General features: G+C 43.6%; 1 long non-coding RNA gene across 1 annotated transcript; it reads right to left on the reverse strand.

The window, feature by feature from the left end:
• Positions 1–249: 249 nt before the first annotated feature.
• On the reverse strand, positions 250–4513 carry LOC147253687 (uncharacterized). The gene is made up of 3 exons (XR_015118422.1): positions 3798–4513; positions 734–882; positions 250–658 (listed from the first exon to the last, which is right to left on the reverse strand). It is a non-coding gene; the product is annotated as an uncharacterized LOC147253687 (long non-coding RNA).
• Positions 4514–4764: the final 251 nt, after the last annotated feature.

Consider the following 4764-nt stretch of genomic DNA (forward strand, 5'->3'; position numbering starts at 1 on the left):
AGGTAACGGGATCAGGCTTCATTAGGTGACTTCAGCCGAGCTGGCAGACAGCCAGGTGAGCTGGACGCACAAATGGACATTGATTTTTCAGTAAGGGCCCTGAAGCTGTCAGCCAACCGGCTATGGTGATATCCTCTCTCACGGGGACGGCCTTCTCCTGATGATGGCCTGACTGGCACCCGACCACAGACCACCACACTGGCACCCACTTCATCTCCAGCGCCACACATCATGCCCCCAAACTGACCTTATTATCATAAAGTGCAGCCCAAGCAACAAAGTAGATGCACATTTCTTTAGTTTAGTGTAATTGGTTTATACTACACTCAGTTTATAAAATGGTCCGAGGTCTGGGGGAGGTTACTGAGGTTACAATCATTCTTGCCTGTCAGGTCATCCATATTTATCTAGTCTGGTTCTCGGTTGGCCCTCTCTGACCCGAACTTGAAGGGGCCCTAAACCCATAATGGATTCCATCCATCAGGCCTCCCTCTGGCCTGCCCTATCAGTTCCTCCACAACTGCAGCCATCTCCAGTTTGCCCTCCTCCTGAACCTCGCCACCAGCAGGGCGTCCTGCAGTAAGGGAGGTGACCTCCTGCGACCCTCCGAAATACACTTGTAAGACAACATTGACACGAGGACGACAGCATGAAGAGTCTGTAATAAAAGAATAGAGGTTATTATGAAGCAGGACTGGAGATTACACACCCTGACATGAGATGGATTCTTTACCCAGAGCAGGCTCAACTGTCAAAATATCGACAAAAGCTTCTTTTTGCGCAAAGTCAGTCAGTAACAAAGTCACCGAAGGTCAGACTCAACGGTTGTTCCATTCCCACGCTGGCGTCCTTGGATTCCCCCCTCCGAGCTCCACATTAAATCTGAAAATAAAACAAACAACTGGCTGAACTTTGCGGAAAATGATGATAGTCAAGCGTGTTTGCAGTGAACCTTTGTTTGGGAGCTACAGAATCATTTATTGTTTATTTTCCACAAAAGTCATTATGTATTATTTATATGATTCATTAGAAGTCAAGCATCGGGACAACCAGCCAAAAAAGCTGGTTGGAACCAATTTTTTCCTCCAACGATTATAACAAATAATAAGTAGCTTGAATTAAACGTCCAGAACAGCAAAATATTAAAACCAGTAGATTATAAATCTTTCCTCCAAACCAGGAACGTCCAGGTGAGCAGCACTTCGGAAACCAGTACCTCAGCCGTCCCCTAATAAAAAACCCAGGATGAATCTCATTTTGCAGCTGTAAAAGAATCACCTGCAGGCTTTTGGAACCACTTCACCCTCACACATCCATCAAGTTACATTTTAATGCTCGCCTTGGCCAGATTTTAATTTTTGTCTGAGCTTTATTAGGAATTGATTTGCCAAGATAAAGTTGGAGCCATTCATCTTGAACTCCCCACGCGTCTCTTCTAATAAACTCACTGAAGTGGGTGGTAACACGTCTACGCTCCCAACCCCTGAGATGTCAATGAAGGTATTTGATGACACAATTTCATGCTTTATTCAGGTTTTTTTGTTGGGTTTTTTTTTTTTTTGGTTGTTTTTTTTTCAAAAGTTCACTGCTAGAATGAAACTGCTGCCGAGAGGTTGAAATTCAGACAAAAAAAAGAAAAAAAGAAAAAACCACTGCGGTAATCACTTTCACAGCTCTCGACATTCTACATCCATAGAAATAACCGCTATAAAAATAACTCCTGCGGGGTCTACTGCTGAATAAAATGTACGAATGTAAATGATGTAAAAAGTGACATCTAAATAAATCCTGCTTCCAGTTGTCGATAGGCTTTAGTGAGTTCATGCACCTCATTGTTTCCCTTTGCATCTTGGACGTGTAGAACCCTTCCACGTGTGCCAAGGTCAGTTACTCATGGCTTGCCATTTACATAACCACCAGCGTCCACATCACTGCGACAAACACACGCACCCACACCCACTCAGCTGACACTGTCTTGCCACACAAGTAGCACATGTCCAGGGATCTCAGTCCGCTGGATCACACTGACACTTTTCCCCTCGCCTCTGTCTTGTTACCCGCACATTTCTCAAACAAGTTTACCCAAACTGTCTCGATTCTTGCAGCAATTAACTCATTTCTCTCATTCCGTACTCCTTTCTTCTCTGTCCTTTTGGCGAGAGGCTCGACCATATTGGTCAGGTCGTCTCAGTGTTCCTGGGCCAGAGCTGACACAAGCAATTGGAGGAGGCAACCATGATCTGACAAATGAAAGAAACAGAGGATTAGAGCGAGGAGGACGAGGTTCGAAGAGCAGCGAGAATCACACAGGGCGTGCCATTGTTTCTCAGCCGCCGATCGTTTTTGGCAGCTGTGGCGCCTTTTCTTTCCTAAAACCAAAGAGCCGTCCTGCTTTGGCAGAAGCCTCATAAAAGAGACATAGAGAGGCTGCAATGAAAATAAGAAGCATTTGTGTGGCTTAAGGGCTGCTGGCATATTGCACTGAACTGGAATATAAACCCTCTTCTGGGGTGAAAGGGTGATGGGGAGGGGAGGAGAGCTGTGACGTGTGCTGGGGAAGCTCTTCGTGAAAACAGTGAGTCACTCAAGCTTTCTGCAAATGATAAGGAGAAGGTGTAACTGGATATCAAGATGGCGGTTGTATAGTTGGTTGAAGCTTTGGCCCATTTTATTTCACAAAGCTCAAAACAATATTGGGATCTCAGATAGTCCATCGGCCTTGAATTTAAAAAAAAAAAAAAAAAAACTGGCCCGATAGGATGGAGAAAATGATACTAAATAACACCATATTTTCCGCTGCACTTTCACTGGTGTCTGTCTCTGGGTTGTGTTAACTCACTCCTCACAAATTCTGCTCTATCATTTCACCTTAAAAAGTCATCTAAACACACACACACACACACACATCACTGCAAATCTAAACAGCCTGACAATTTGACATCACAATCCCTAAATACTTACTACAGGTGAGGTGGTGCCGTAAAACTTAATTCACAAGTCTAAATTCAATTTAAGGGCAAAGATAACAATCTTTTAACCTGGAAAAAGATCAGCATTGACAGCATCCAGTTGTCCTGTCTCAAAGTTAAAGGTTTTGGATTAAAAACCTGAAAAAGTTGCCAAAAGTATATGAAATTTGTATAGTACGTTAAATAGAATGAAATAATTCAGCAAACATTGCAGGGGAATTGTTTCTCCATCCTGCGTTGGTCGATGGGAAATTCGTTTAGAAGTCATTTACAGCTGTTAATTAATGGTTCAGTGGTTACAATGCAAGTAATAAAGCACTTACAACCATTAATCCTTCATAAGGGGAGACCGACTGTAAAGTGATACAAACTTTGCAAATACTCTGTAAAACTGACGCAACAACCAGAAGGAAGGAAAAAAACAACAACAACCATGAATGGTTGGTCTCCTAAAGCGTCCTATAACGACTATAACGTAGAGCATCAATAAGAAATGTCCTATAAACGTTCTCCGAAACCTCACTCATCATTCCTAGACCTTTATAGAACTCCACAACTTGACTTGACTTTGGCAACACTGTATAAAGACCTGGAGGGAACATTCAGTAATGATTCCCTAAACGTTCCCAGAAGGTACACGATGCTCCCCGTTATTCCACTAAATAACTAACAAGACACACCAGATCGTTTTAGAAACCATTTGGAAAAGGACGGCGCTCTCATAATGTACTTGGCAGGTGATTGAAGGAAACAATCTGTCTATCACTGTCTTTCGCTGACTAACTTCGAGGTTGAAGCCCGTCAATAGAAGAACTAAAACTTCTGTACCATCGAGATTTCCCAGTGATGCTCTCTGCGCTTCTTTTAAAGATGAAATAATCTCCAGTTCTGATTCAGCGTTTACGCCGTCATCTACGCTGACTTCCTCAGGAGCTGCCGTTGTCGAGTTGAGCAGAAAGTTGCTGCTGTCGCACCGAGGCCGTGCCCCTATCTCCTGATTGGACGAATCACTTCAGGTGAAGACACAAGCTCATAAATTGAAGCTTGTTGAGATGGATTCTCATCCGATCTCATAATCCCACAAATCTGCTTTCTCGCCAGGTCGTGAACTGTGGGATTACAGTGTTACAAGGTGTCATCCTTGATTTCTAGCTTGGAGGCTTTTTTTCTTCTTTAAATGTTCTAAAAGGAACGTTTTCACGTGGCTGATAGGAAGCATTCAGGCACGTTTTCTCTACAACTCAGAAGTCCCTTTTGTAATGTTGCAATGTAACTATGAAAAAAAAAAACTAAATTGAATACTCTCCATGGAGAACTTTGACCTGCAGGACTTTCCGATCCAAAATAGGATTAAGAACAATCTGAATGTTCTGTAAAGGTCCGGGATGTTACCCAGGGTCTCTATAACATCCCCTCTTATATTCCATCTCAGAACAGGCCAAGAACTTTTAAACCCTCAGAACTCCTATTAACCTCAGCTCAGTGAAACGCATGAACGCATCACTTCTTGTGCCCTTCAGCAGAGACAGAGGGAGGAAGGTGGACGCCACTGCAGCCAAAGCAGCGGTATAATGTGGAAATAAACCGTTTTATCATTGTGACACACAGTCAGGACAGAGGAGACAGAGGGAAGCACAGCGTAGGGCAACGGAGACGGCCAATGTTGGACTCCTCTTAATATTGTTAAAGGCATGTCCTTTTTGTGACCAGGATGGGACAGTACAGTGTGCGTGTGTGTGTGTGTGTGTGTGTGTGTGTGTGTGTGTGCGTGCCCGCTCGCATTTTATGTAAGCAC

Source organism: Aulostomus chinensis, chromosome 11 (assembly GCF_037954235.1).
Source record: "Aulostomus chinensis isolate RoL2024-O1b breed Wild chromosome 11, RoL_Achi_v1.0, whole genome shotgun sequence".
Classification (NCBI taxonomy): domain Eukaryota; kingdom Metazoa; phylum Chordata; class Actinopteri; order Syngnathiformes; family Aulostomidae; genus Aulostomus; species Aulostomus chinensis.